The sequence below is a fragment of the Lolium rigidum genome, chromosome 5 (genome assembly GCF_022539505.1).
Source record: "Lolium rigidum isolate FL_2022 chromosome 5, APGP_CSIRO_Lrig_0.1, whole genome shotgun sequence".
Classification (NCBI taxonomy): Eukaryota; Viridiplantae; Streptophyta; class Magnoliopsida; order Poales; family Poaceae; genus Lolium; species Lolium rigidum.
Genome location: NC_061512.1, coordinates 188023022 through 188038419, shown reverse-complemented (window position 1 = coordinate 188038419; position 15398 = coordinate 188023022).

The window sequence follows — 15398 nt, the reverse complement described above, 5'->3', positions numbered from 1 at the left end:
CCCATATCGTCGGGTTAGGCCCATAGGCGACGAAAAATACCCCTTAGCGGACGATTTTGAGACGTTGTCTATCAGAACTTTTCTTGTAGTGCTAGATAACATCTAGTATTGAGTTTTGAACAACAAGGAAGACGGTGTGGAGTCTTATAGTGTTTACAATATGTCTTTTATGTGAGTTTTTCTGCACCGTTCATCCTTGTGTTTGTTTCAAATAACCTTACTAGCCTAAACCTTGTATCGAGAGGGAATACTTCTCATGCATCCAAAATCCTTGAGCCAACCACTATGCCATTTGTGTCCACCATACCTACCTACTACATGGTATTTATCCGCCATTCCAAAGTAAATTGCTTGAGTGCTACCTTTAAAATTCCATCATTCACCTTTGCAATATATAGCTCATGGAACAAATAGCTTAAAAACTATTGTGGTATTGAATATGTACTTATGCACTTTATCTCTTATTAAGTTGCTTGTTGTGCGATAACCATGTTTCTGGGGACGCCATCAACTATTCCTTGTTGAATATCATGTGAGTTGCTATGCATGTCCGTCTTGTCCGAAGTAAGAGAGATCTACCACCTTAATGGTTGGAGCATGCATATTGTTAGAGAAGAACATTGGGCCGCTAACTAAAGCCATGAATCATGGTGGAAGTTTCAGTTTTGGACATATATCCTCAATCTCATATGAGAATAATAATTGTTGCCACATGCTTATGCATTAAAGAGGAGTCCATTATACTGTTGTTCATGTTGTCCCGGTATGGATGTCTAAGTTGAGAATAATCAAAAGCGAGAAATCCAAAATACGAGCTTTCTCCTTAGACCTTTGTACAGGCGGCATGGAGGTACCCCATTGTGACACTTGGTTAAAACATGTGCATTGCAAAGATCCGGTAGTCCAAGCTAATTAGGACAAGGTGCGGGCACTATTAGTATACTATGCATGAGGCTTGCAACTTGTAAGATATAACTTTCATAACTCATATGCTTTATTACTACCGTTGACAAAATTGTTTCATGTTTTCAAAATAAAATCTCTAGCACAAATATAGCAATCGATGCTTTCCTCTTTGAAGGACCATTCTCTTTACTTTTATGTTGAGTCGGTTCACCTATCTCTCTCCACCTCAAGAAGCAAACACTTGTGTGAACTGTGCATTGATTCCTACATACTTGCATATTGCACTTGTTATATTACTCTATGTTGACAATTATCCATGAGATATACATGTTACAAGTTGAAAGCAACCGCTGAAACTTAATCTTCCTTTGTGTTGCTTCAATACCTTTACTTTGATTTATTGCTTTATGAGTTAACTCTTATGCAAGACTTATTAATGCTTGTCTTGAAGTACTATTCATGAAAAGTCTTTGCTTTATGATTCACTTGTTTACTCATGTCATTACCATTGTTTTGATCGCTGCATCCACTACATATGTTTACAAATAGTATGATCAAGGTTATGATGGCATGTCACTTCAGAAATTATCTTTGTTATTGTTTTACTCCGCTCGGGACGAGCGTAACTAAGCTTAGGGATGCTGATACGTCTCCGACGTATCGATAATTTCTTATGTTCCATGCCATATTATTGATGATTCCTACATGTTATATGCACACTTTATGTCATATTCGTGCATTTTCCGGAACTAACCTATTAACAAGATGCCGAAGTGCCGTTCTTTGTTTTCTGCTGTTTTTGGTTTCGTAAATCCTAGTAACGAAATATTCTCGGAATTGGACGAAATCAAGTCCCGGGGTCCTATTTTTCCACGAACCTTCCGGAAGACCGAAGAGCATACGAAGTGGGGCCACGAGGTGGCCGGACCACAGGGCCGCGCGGCCAAGGAGGGCCCGCACCGCCCTATGGTGTGGGCCCTCGTCGGCCCCCGACTCGCCCTTCCGCCTACTTAAAGCCTCCGTCGCGAAACCCCGAGGCAAAAAACCACGATACGGAAAACCTTCCGGAGACGCCGCCGCCGCCGATCCCATCTCGGGGATTCCGGAGATCTCCTTCGGCACCTCGCCGGAGAGGGGATTCATCTCCGGAGGACTCTACACCGCCATGGTCGCCTCCGGAGTGATGAGTGAGTAGTTCACCCCTGGACTATGGGTCCATAGCAGTAGCTAGATGGTTGTCTTCTCCTCATTGTGCTTCATTGTTGGATCTTGTGAGCTGCCTAACATGATCAAGATCATCTATCCGTAATACTCTATGTTGTGTTTGTCGGGATCCGATGGATAGATAATACCATGTTATGTTAATTATCAAGTTATTACATATGTGTTGTTTATGATCTTGCATGCTCTCCGTTACTAGTAGAGGCTCTGGCCAAGTTTTTGCTTTTAACTCCAAGAGGGGGTATTTATGCTCGATAGTGGGTTCATGCCTGCATTGACACCAGGACGAGTGACGAGAAAGTTCTAAGGTTGTGTTGTGCTTGTTGCCACTAGGGATAAAACATTGGCACTATGTCCGAGGATGTAGTTGTTGATTACATTACGCACCATACTTAATGCAATTGTCTCGTTGCTTTGCAACTTAATACTTGGAGGGGTTCGGATGATAACCTCGAAGGTGGACTTTTTAGGCATAGATGCAGTTGGATGGCGGTCTATGTACTTTGTCGTAATGCCCAATTAAATCTCACTGTACTTATCATGACATGTATGTGCATTGTTATGCCCTCTCTATTTGTCAATTGCCCGACTGTAATTTGTTCACCCAACATGCTTTTATCTTATGGGAGAGACACCTCTAGTGAACTGTGGACCCCGGTCCATTCTTTAATACTTGAAATACAAATCTGCTTGCAATACTTGTTTTTACTTGTTTTCTCTGCAAACAATCATCTTCCACACAATACGGTTAATCATTTGTTACGACAAGCCGGTGAGATTGACAACCTCACTCGTTTCGTTGGGGCAAAGTACTTTGGTTGTGTTGTGCGGGTTCCACGTTGGCGCCGGAATCCCCGGTGTTGCGCCGCACTACATCCCACCGCCATCAACCTTCAACGTGCTTCTTGGCTCCCTACTTGGTTCGATAAACCTTGGTTTCTTACTGAGGGAAACTTGCTGCTGTACGCATCACACCTTCCACTTGGGGTTCCCAACGGGCGTGTGCTTTACGCGTCATCAATCCACCTAGTGGAAATGGTCATGAATCTACCTTGCAACTAAAATGGCCATGGATCCACCTTGGAACCAAACTTGCCATGGATCCGCCTAAAGACTTAGGTAGTCACGGATCCGACTAATCCATATAGTTCCTTTAGTTTCAATAGTTCCTGATTACTTTAGTCAACAGTGGGCCCAAAATAGGTGCTAAAATGACCTAAAATAGACCTTAAATGGGTCTTAATGGGTTGTATAATATAAATTCTTGATGGCCTCCCACGTGCCTAATCTATACGCATTTTTAAATAGTAACGGGCTCCATGAAAAGCCTTACAAGCCATCACTACAAAGGCCCAGGTACATATTGGCCTAGTAATGATGGGTCGGCCTAGTAATAAAATGGGACGATATGTTCTACTTCGCGAGCTTACCCACATTATATTAATGGGCCAATGCGGAAAGTAATTGGTCGGCCCTAACTAAGGACAGGGATATATTCGCTTCGAAAGAAGAAAGAATAATGACATATGCAACCTAACCAAATGTACAACTTACACTTGTTTTTGCGATAACATAGTTTTTCGTTCTTTCATAATATGCAAACCAATTAAATTTCCCGTTTTCCTTTTGCAAATCTAAAAGAAAAGTGTTAATAGAATATAAAGTGTCCACTTCGCAGCTAATGACGAGCCATATTTTGGTAATAAATTGGTTTCTACATACAAAATATGGTCGCACAAGTGGATAACTCATTTCGTAACAATTTGGGAGGAGTATAATGTTGCGACATTGTGTTGACGTCGAAGACATAGATGCTTTTCTTTTCTATTACTGTATTTACAACCTCGCACAAAGTTCAATTTGCCTTTTCCAACTTTTTTTTGTTGAGAATAGGTAGGCTATTTAGCACTTGGGCCAATTAGGCAGCTGGGCTGGTTCTACATCCTGTCAGCACTCAATAGTTGGCTTCACCAGTCAAACGGCCTCTCGGGTCGATCCCTGTGTTCTCCTCCAGGAGAAAGAAACTGGGAGAGGACGAGGGGGCAGTGGTGGCTGTGGGGAATCACGAAGGCGGAGCGGCGCTGACGCACATGGGAGGAGAAGGGGGAACCGGGATTGAAGGAGGAAGAGGCGTGGGGATTGGGGAGAAGAGACGCGAGGCAAGGCGATTGGGTGCGCCGCGACTAGGGTTTCTTACAGCGGGATCCTCCTTTTATACCGCGCGGTTAAAAATATGAATGGTCGAGATCCGTTGTCAGTCAACATCCGACGGTCAAGAATCTCAAATCGCTGTGAGGCCCCCCGTGGGGGGCATCATATATACCCTTGGATGCTCCATGTGCAATAGAAGACCTATTTCGTTGCTGATTATAACCCTGTTATAAATTTCACGCCTTCTTCGAAAGAAGAAAAGAATGTTGACGCGATGCAACCTGACCAAAAGTACAATTTACACTTGTTTTTGCGACAACACGGTTTTTCGTGGTTTTAGAATGTGAAAATCGTTAAATCAAATTATATGTTTTCTCTTTTGTAAATCTAGAAGAGAAGTGTTAGTAAAATATAAAGTGTCAACTTGGCAGCCAAAAATCTGATGGGGAGACGAGTCACCTATCCATGGCAGAGAGGATAATTCATTTTTCCATAACAATAGAGTGTGATGTTCTGACATTTTGTTGATGTTGAAGACATAGATGTTCTCTTTTCTATTATTTACAACCTCGCACAAAGTTTAATTTGCTTTTTCCAAAAAAAAATTGTTGAGAATACTTTGGCACTGCAATTGATAAGATTTTTTTTTCGAAATGGGGCAAAGCCCAGCCTCTGCATCAATATGATGCACACATCTTTCTTTATTAAAGTATCTCCAAAGTACATCAATTCAAATTCTTACATCACGGATCAGAGAGGGTCGATACATGCACCAACCAACGAAAAATGGAGAACAACATATTATTATCCATTTTGTAGCCTACTATTGTGTCGCCACCCAGTAGCCAGGAAAAAGAAGTCCTGAGTAACCGTTAGCAGACGGTTGCATCCAGTAACCATAGTCTCCCGCTGATCCTCCGGGAGAAGTAAAGCCCATTGTTGAATCCAGTACGTCGCACGTCGGATAACCTGCAAAAAATTTGTTTCCTTTTGTTTATCAAAAATTATGTCATTCTAACTCGTCCAAATAGACCAACATATAGCAGATATGCCGATCCTAATTCTGGCCTTATCTAATTTCTTTACCCCATTAAGCTAGTTTCCAAACATATTAGTAATATTGGCAGGTGGGGGTAAATTGAAAGTTAAGTATACCATGCGCCAAACAATTTTGGCAAATGGACATGCTAAAAATAAATGATGTATAGTTTCTAGTTCATTACGTAAACAACATTTTTGACACCCATTCCAATTTCTTTTGGCCAGATTATCTTTAGTAAGCAAAACTTTATTATTAAGAAACCACATGAATATTTTTATTTTTAATGGAATTTTCAACTTCCACAAATTTTTCCGTAAGCCTATGCTATGTCCATTCATTAGGTCAAGATACATAGATTTGACTGTAAAGATGCCCGAATCATTAAGCCTCCAGACAAAATTATCAGGGCTATTCGTCAACTGTACTCCCATGAGTTGTTGACAAAGAGTGATCCAAAGGTTCTATTTATGTTCATTTAAAGTCCGCCTGAAGGTAATATTAAGAGGTGCTTGAGCTAACACAGTAGACACTAGCACATTCTTTTCGCTGTACAATGTTATACAAACTCGGATATCTGAGTGCTAGAGAAGTGTCTCCTAACCAGACGTCCTCCCAAAAACGGACCGAAGATCCGTCTCCCACTTTAAAATAACCCCTGGTGAAAAAATCAGTTTTCACTCTCATGAGGCCTTTCCAAAATGGGGAATTAGTAGGTTTTTCTTCCACCTATGCTAACGTTTGGTTCTTCAAATATTTATCAGATAAAATTTGTTGCCACATTCCCTCCTCAGTGAGTAATTTAAATAACCATTTACTTAATAAGTATTTGTTTTTTTAGTTCAAGCACTTCAATGCCTAGACCCCCTTGTTCCTTAGGTCTACAGACCATACTCCATTTTGTAAGTCTATATTTCTTCTTTGTTTCATCCGTTTGCCAGAAGAAACTTGATCGGTAGAAATCCAAACGTTTCCTCACCCCTACTGAAATTTCAAGAAAGGACAACATAAACATTGGGCGGCTCGTCAAAACTGAGTTTATGAGTACTAGACGATCACCATACGAAAGTAGTTTGCTGCGCCAACCACCAAGTTTCGCACCAAAACGACTCTCCACGGGATTCCATTCAGAATTTGCTAGTTTCCGATGGTGTACATGGATACCCAAATATGTAATAGGTAAGGACCCGGCCTCGCAACCAAAAATTTCCCGGTATTCATGTTCCTTTTGTTTGGCCTCTCCGAAACAGTAAATCTCACTTTTATGAAAATTTATCTTCAAACCCGATAATTGTTCAAACAAGCACAGAATTAGTTTCATGTTTATAGCTTTTTCAGCATTATGCTCCAGAAACAAGATTGTATCATCAGTGTATTCGAGAATCGACACTCCCCCATCAACCAAATGAGGAATTAGGCCCCCAATTTGACCCTCTTGTTTGGCACGAGCAATAAGAATGGCCAAAACATCCGCAACAATGTTGAAAAGAATCGGAGAAAAAGGATCACCTTGTCTCAATCCTTTCCTTGTTTGGAAATTATGACCAATATCATCATTTACTCTGATACCAACGCTTCCTCCTTGGACAATTTTTTTGATCATCTCACACCACATGGGATCAAAACCTTTCATCCTTAGGACTTGCTGGAGAAAAGGCATTTAACTTTATCATATGCCTTCTCAAAATCAATTTTAAAAAGTACCCCATCCATTTTCTTCCTATTAATCTCATGTATCGCTTCATGTAGGATCACCACTCCCTCAAGGATGTGGCGACCTGGCATAAAGGCCGTCTGTGTTGGTCTAACAACCTTGTGAACTATCTCAGATGTTCGTATGGTGGCCACTTTCGTAAAAAATTTAAAACTCACATTAAGGAGGCAAATAGACCGGTATTGTTGTATTTAAATTGCATTTTCCTTTTTTTTTTTGAGGGATGCATTTTCCTTTTTAGGCAGACTATTTAGCAATTGGGCCAATTAGGCAGCTGGGCTGGTTCTACATCCCATCTCTATCCTGTCAGCACTCATCATCGGCATCACCAGTCCCACCCAGTCAAACGGCCTCTGGGGTTCTAGAACTTCCTCGAATCTGTCCGTCTCTCTCTGATACATAAACCTGCCTCCGACCTCGCCCAAATTCCAAATCGAATCCAATCGAATCCATTTCCGTTTTCCTCGTCTCTCTGTCCGCCAGCCTGGCTTAACGGCCGCCTCGGCTTCCACACCCCCGTCCGAACTCGGTGGCCATGGAGGCGAACGGAGGCGGAGAAGGGCTGCAGGAGGACGAGCTAGCCATGCTTATGGATATGGATTTAGAGGAAGCGCTGGCCATGGAGGCCGCCTCCCCCGGCGGGCCTCCACACCCCCCGGCGGCCATGGAAGGGCTGGAGGAAGAGCTAGCCATGCTTATGGATTTCGAGCATGCGCAGGAGATGGCCCTGCAGGACATGGTCCCGCGGAAAGGACCGAGCGAGATGGCGGCGTACAACGCCTCCAAGGGCAACCCCGCCCTCTACCTCGCCTTGCTCTGCTTGCCGGCCCAAGAGATCGCCCGCTGCCGCTGTGTCTGCAGGGTGTGGCGCCACATCACCAGCACCGTCGTCTTCCGCCGCTACCACCACGACCACCACTTCCGGACGCCCATGCCGCTCTTCTTCTTCCTGGACCCCAAACTCGCCGCCCTCAACCTCCGCGCCGTCGACATCCGCAACCGCGTGGACAGGCCGGTAATTCGCTACACCCGCCCCTCCAACCACGAGCTGTTGAGGGTCCACGGCTCAGGCGCCGGCATCCTCCTCCTCTCCTCCGGCCGCAGGCTCTACGCCTGCAACCCCTGCACGCGCCGCTGGGCGCGCCTCCCGCCGCTCCACGTTGACGGCGACATCATCGGCTTCTACGTGACCGAGACCCCCGGCCTCTATGGAGATTTTGAGTGCAACGTGCTGTACCACGACCGCATGTGGCCTCTTTGCGAGTACTGGATCTTCACACTGGGCACGGCGGTACCGGTGCGGAGGTGCATTGGTCGTCCCTGTGTTGGCCGCGGCAGCGCCGACCTTGATCTTGAGCTGGCCTACGGGATTGTTCCTTCGTACAACATCCCTCCCGTCTTCTTCCTCGACTCCCTGTACTGGCCACCCAAGGTTATCCAGGAGCGCAACACCAAGGTACTCAGGTTCGACATCAACGCCGAGGCCTTCTCCTTCATTCCTGCCCCAAGATTCCAAGCCGTGGGCCGCCAGCTCTTTGAGACCGACGACGAGCGCCTCGCCATGACCGTCGTCTCCTTCCCCCCCGCAAGCAGAGTCCATGTCTGGGTCCTACGCGACGACGACAACAACAACAACAACGCCGAACGCTGGAGCCACCGGTACAGCATCGTTGTGCCGGTGAACGAGATCAACGCTAACAACAGCTGCCATCACAACGGCAGCGTCTTCGCCGTGGCCCAGGGCCGAAACCATCTGGTGCAGTGCCCGCGCGTCCTGCTGCACTGCGACGAACAAGGCGCCGTGCTCCAGAGGTACCGACGTCCCCAGCCCCAGCACCAGCCCCAGCCCCAGCATGCTGACCTCTGGACCGCCCTCTCCGGACACACCATCCAAGAAAGCCTCCTTCTACATCCCAACATCCTCACGATGCGGGACACAGACGCTGTTGATGGTGACCCGCCCTTCTTCTGAACCTCCCATCAACACACTGAATAATCAGATGATACATGGTGCTTCTCAACTTTCTGTACATTGTTGTTGCATTCCAGATTTGATTGCCAGCACCATTCTTTGTGACAATTGGTAATAGTTGAATCTTGATGGTTCTAACTCAAAGGTACTGCATCTGAATGTCTTGATTACTGTCCCAGGTTACATTGCCTCTTCATTCAGTTGGTAGTTGAACTGTGGGAATAACTGGTGTCTTCTCTGTTAGTACTTGCTTATGAGATGCTTTCAAGTCTGGATGAACTCATATTATCAGGTCTGAAATGTTCTCCAGTACATGTAATGATGGTTGAAAATTCTGACAAGTGCGGTGAACCTTGAATTGCTTGCAAGCCTATATGTCTGGTTTCATCTTACTATCTGTGTGAGAAGATAATAATGTATTGATCCCAAAGTAGAGATTTGTATACCTGTTCTCGCTATTTCTAAGCATTGCGGTGCATGCGTGTTCTAGATTGAGCCATGCTTCTTGAACATTTGTAGATTGTGAGTTTGTGATGTTCCAGACTTTCAGCATTTCAACATCCAACTGCTTGTGTCTGCCTTCACAATCGGTAGATAGTAACTGTGTGATGATAGACTTTCTTGTTTATAAGATGCTTTCTGTTGTATAAATAGCATTAGATATGACCTGCTCTCCAGATACTTCTGCAAAATTGCAAGTGCCTACTGCCTGCAATCATACTATGAAACTCTGAATAATCTTGTCATCTACTTCCTCTGTTACAAAATATAAGACGTCTTAGTGAGCTAAAATAGCCTGCTGAAACGTTTTATATTTTGGTACGGAGGTAGTATTTGGCTAAGCAATGTTGGGGTGCCTTAAATAACCTTATCATCTTTTTTTTTTCTTTCTATGTCTTGCTATGTATGTTCTCCTTTTCTCCTTTGGCCGGTCCACAGTGGCACATGGCATGCTGCTAGTAGGTGATTCATACTTTTGAGTTTTGACTTGTGCCGTTTCTATATATAATGCTGCCTCTTCAAGGCTCTTAGGCTTGACAGTACCAGTTAAGAGCCACACATAGGTGCTAAAATAAGGTTTCTGAAAAATATTTTACAGTTTTGCATTGAAACGCCAATTTATTCACAATGCTACGATCTGCTGTCACTAAAAGTCAAGCTATTCTAGAAGAAAAAAACTGTTTAAGCATCATAACTCATGATAGCCTAGTAAATTAGGATTCAGGTTGTTTTATCTACTTTGGAATGTTGGCAAATAGTACCAGGTGTGACATGCTCTTCAGATACTTATGTAAAATTTGCAAGTGTTGGCAATCATTTTATGAAAGTTTGAATAATCTTGTAATCTATTCGACTAAGAAATGTAAGGGCACCTTAAATAACCTGATCAGTTTTTCTCTCTATGTCTGTGTAAACATTCTTCAACTTTGTATGTTCTCCTTTTCTCTTTTGGTCAGGCCACAGAGGCACACGACATGCGGCTAATAGCTAATAGGCGATTCATGCTTTTGACTTGTGCCGTTTCTATGTATAATGCTGCCCCTGGCTTGACAGTAACAGTTCGTAGGAGAGCCACACAAAGGTGCTAAGATAAGGTATCTGAATTTTTTTTACAGTTTTGCACTGAAAAGCATCTTCTTCACGATCAAATGATCTGCAGTTATGAGAAGCCAAATTATTCTAGATGAAACGGTCTGTTCTATCATCATATCTCATACATGTATGATATCCTAGTAGTTTACACTTCTCATGAAACATTGTTATTTACTTTAACCAATGTAAATTAGGATTCAGTAAATCAGGTGGCTATATGATATATCCGGATTTAAATTAGTTGCTTGCCTTTACCAATATTGACCTGATCAGTTTGAGTTATCACTCCCTATATTGTTTATGAAAGGTCCATTTGCTTCATGTCTGGTTGAGAATGACAATCCTTTTAATAGCCTGATTGCATCGACAGACAAAGACCTGATTTGACAGAACATAATACAATTACACAAAGTAAAACTACACGCATAGATAATTACATGCTACAAAGCTGAAACAGTCAACCGCAACTAGAGCAAGTGCAAAACAATCATCCTCCAGAATTCCTATGGAGCAAATGTCTTCCTTGAAATGTAACATCATATATCTGCAGAAAATTCAGGGTATTCATACTAGAAGACTCCATCCAAGAAGCGAATAAAGAAAGTTTTGGAGTACAAAGCTAAGGTTTTAAGGTAAACAACCTGATTATCACCTGCTTGATTGGTAGTTGAATCTGTGGTAATGAGGCAGCAGGTCGATGGATCCAAACAAGTAAAAGGAGAAGAAACCATGTTGCCAAATGGATCGATGGGGAGAAGAGCTAGCTCGCCACCGGCTGTAAAATGATATTTCATAGGAATTTATGTAAATTTCCCCGCCTCTTATTTTTGAAGTCGCCCCATTTTTGGTGTTGTGGCCATTTGTGTCGAATCCAGCAGAGCTATACCCAGGTCAGGTGGGCCGCCCACCCCTATCCCATTAATTGTTAATGGTAGGATAGCCCATTCGCCCTCCAGCTTGGCCTATGTTGGTTGAGGTCACCCAAGACCTTCTTAATTTACCCTTTGGCCCCATCTCACCAAATATTGGTCCAAGCTTGGCCTATCATAGTCCTTCACATATTGTGTGCACTCTGTAGTTTTTCTCTTTTTTTTTTCTAAGAATCTGTGAGGAGCACCGCCTTTTCATTTCGAAGCAGAGAAATATTTACAAGTATATTGCATTTATTTAAAGAGCCAAAAATGAACTTCTGGTTAGTATAGATAGGGGACATACCACAAATATATCATTCTTTTTGGCGTAGTGGAAAATATAATTGGCACATAGTTATGTTGTGCCGATGTATCTTGCACGATTCTTACTCGGTCTACATTTTTATTTAGCAACATATCTGCCCGTAGAGTCTTACATCGGGGATGCATAAGCCAACAACATCCCTCAAGCTTAACAAGGTAACCACAATCTCACGGGTAAAAATATTAATAATCAAAGATAGCACGTAGTGCCAAAGCTGACATCAGGGACCCATCAACAAAGCAACATCCCTCAACTCGTTACCAAGTTAAAATTAAACGGAAGGGATTGAAATGCAACAGCATTGCAATATCACGGGTAAAAGAATCAAGATATCACACTTTTCACGTACAGGGAGGCTGACATCTGAAACCCATCAGCCAGCAACATCCCTCAATATTTAAAAGGTAAAATTAAACGGAAGGATGGAACAAAGAGGCAACTACGAAGATAGGCACAATAGGGAGGCTGTCACCAGGGAGCTTGTATTATAGCCTGTGAAAAAAACAGATAAACTTTCCGTGAGCAAGTGCATTGTTTTCAACCAAATATATATCTGAATAAGCCGCCTGTGATTGAGAATGCAGTGTAGCAGAAAGTTACATCATGTAGGTGGTGCTGCAATGGCAATGCACCCAATTCCTCAGCTAGACTGAAGTCTTATGTTTGAATCTTTTTTGAACATATGTTTTATAGTATTATTTTTCTCATAGTGGTGTACTACGGACATGCTGACATATTAGCCCACATCCTGCCGCATCCCTCAACTTAATAAGGTAAAATTAAATGACCGAGTTTGAAAAAATAAGTAGCCAGAAATCATGGATGAAACATTGAAGATAGCATAGTTTTTCTTGTACATAAAGGCTGACATCAGGGACCCTTCATCCAGCAGCGTCAGCGTTCCTTAGAGTTATAACAAGGTAAAATAAAATAGAGGGGATCGAAAAAAGTCAAATATCCCACCATATCACGGGTAAAAATTAATCATGATGCCTCATATTTCTTATATAGAGAGACTGACATCGTGCATCCATCAACATTAACATGGCAAAAATAAATGGAAAGGATCAAAAAAAGGCAAGTAACCAGCAATATCACAGGTAAAGTAATCTGGATTTCATACGTTTCTTGCACAAACAAGCTGACAACAGGCAACAAGAACCATCAGTCAGCAGCGTCCTTCCAGGTTATAACAAGGATATGGCTCCTTTGATTTGAAGGATAGGAAAAACATAGGAATAGGAAAGGTATAGGATTGGAATGGCATGTCTATTTGAATCCTATAGGAAGATGAAGTTTGTTTGATTGTAGCAAAGGAATTTTTCCATGAGGTATGGGCTAATGCTTTTTTTCCTATAGGAATTACACTACAAGATTCCTATAGGAATTTTTCCTATAGACTATGTTCCTATGAATCAAACAACATGTATAGGAAATTTTCCCATAGGAACCAAATCCTACACAATTCCTATGCAAATCCTTTGAATCAAAGGAGCCATAAAATTTTAACGGAATGGGTCGAAATGAAAGGCAAGTATTCCGTAATATTATAGGTAAAAAAAATCAAGATATCTCAAATTTGTTGTATAGAGAGGCTGATATCAGGGACTCATCAACCAACAACGCCCCTCAACGTTTGACAGGTAAAATCAAACGGAAGACATCTCAAGTATCCGGCAATATCACTAGTAAAAAAGAGTCGAGATATCACACGTTTCTTGTACATAGAGGCTAACATCTAGGACCCATTAGCCAGCAACATACCTCAACGTTTGAAAGGTAAAATCAAACGGAAGGAATCGAAAAAGGCAAATATTCGATAATATCACCAATAAAAAAATCAAGATATCACACGTAGAGGCTGACATCAGGGACACCATCAGTCAGCATCATTCTGAACATTAACAAGGCGACACGGGATCGAAAGAAAAAGTAAAGTAGCCAGAAATGACGGGTAAAAAATAAATCAAAGCAAAGAAATGTTTATTATTCATGGAGGCTAACATCAGGGACCCATATGCCAGCAGCATCCTCAATGTTAACAAGGCGGTAGGGATCAAAAGGAAAAATTAAAGAAGTCAAAAATCACGGGTAAAAATAAATCCAAAAAAAGAAACGTTTATTGTTCATAGAGTGCGACATCGGGGACCAATCTGAACATTAACAAGACACCAGGGGATCGAAAGAAAAGGTAAAGTAGCTAGAAATCATGGATAAAAAATAAATGAAAAGAAAAACATTTATTGTTCATAGATGCTCACAGCGGGACCCATCAGCCAACAGCGTCCTTAGTGTTACCAAAGTGGCAGGGCATCGAAACAGAAAGCCGAGTAGCCTGAAATCACGGGTAAAAAATAAATCTAAGAAAATAATCGTTTATTACTCATAGAGGCTCACCGCAGGGATCCATCAGCCAGTAGCGTTCTCAACGTTACAAAGGCGGCAGAGAACTAAAAGAATAAGTCGAGTAGAAAGAAATCACGGGTAAAAAATAATCCAAGAAAAAAACGTTTATTATTCATAGAGACTGACACCGGGGACCTATTTGCCAGCAATATCCTCAATGTTACAAAGACGGTAGGGGATCGAAACAATAAGTCGTGTAGACAGAAATCATAGGTAAAAATGTAAGGAAGGAAACGTTTAGTGTGCGAAGAGGCTGGCATCAGGGACCCATCTTCCAGCAACATAAACGACTCGATCGGGGAACGTCAACCAGATCGAAATAGATGGCGCGACCAAAAAACAGCACGAGAGACACTGCCATCAGGGCCACAAAGTCTGCGGGGGTGCCGAATTGTCGATTTGCATTTACTTGGCCGACGCACTCGAGAACTCCTCATCCACCACGTACCGAGCGACCATGCACATCATTTTTATCGAATCTGTGGCGCTATATGGCCTCAAAAACGACAAAAAAGTTTTACGATCTACCATGGAAAGAGCAAAAGTTGCCGGGACTGCATGGGCCATCATCGTCTATAGTCGGGCCCAACTTCGCCGCCTATGGTAACTTTTTTATAATGAAGTTTGACCACGGATCCACCTAGTCAAAATGGTCATGGATCTACCTTGCAACTAAAATAGCTATGGATCCACCTTGGAACCAAACTTGTTATGGATCCGTCTAAAGACTTAGGTAGCCACGGATCCGACTAATCCATATAGCTCCTTCAGTTTCAATAGTTCCGGATTAATTTGGTCAACAGGGCCCCAAAATGGGTGCTAAAATTACCTAAAATAGGTGGCCTTAATGGGTAGTATAATGTAAATTCTTGATGGCCTCCCGCATACCTAATCTATACGCATTTTCGAATAGTAACAGGCTCCATGGAAAGCCTTACAGGACGTCACTACAAAGAACCAGGTACATATTAGCCTAGTAACGATGGGTCGGCCTAGTAACATAAATGGGTCAATCTGTTCTACTTAGCGAGTTTACCCACATTACATTAACGGGCTGATGCGGAAAGTAATAGGCCGACCCTAATCAAGGACGGGGATCTATTTGCTCTTCGAAAGAAGAAAGAATATTGACAGATGCAACCTAACCAAATGTACAACTT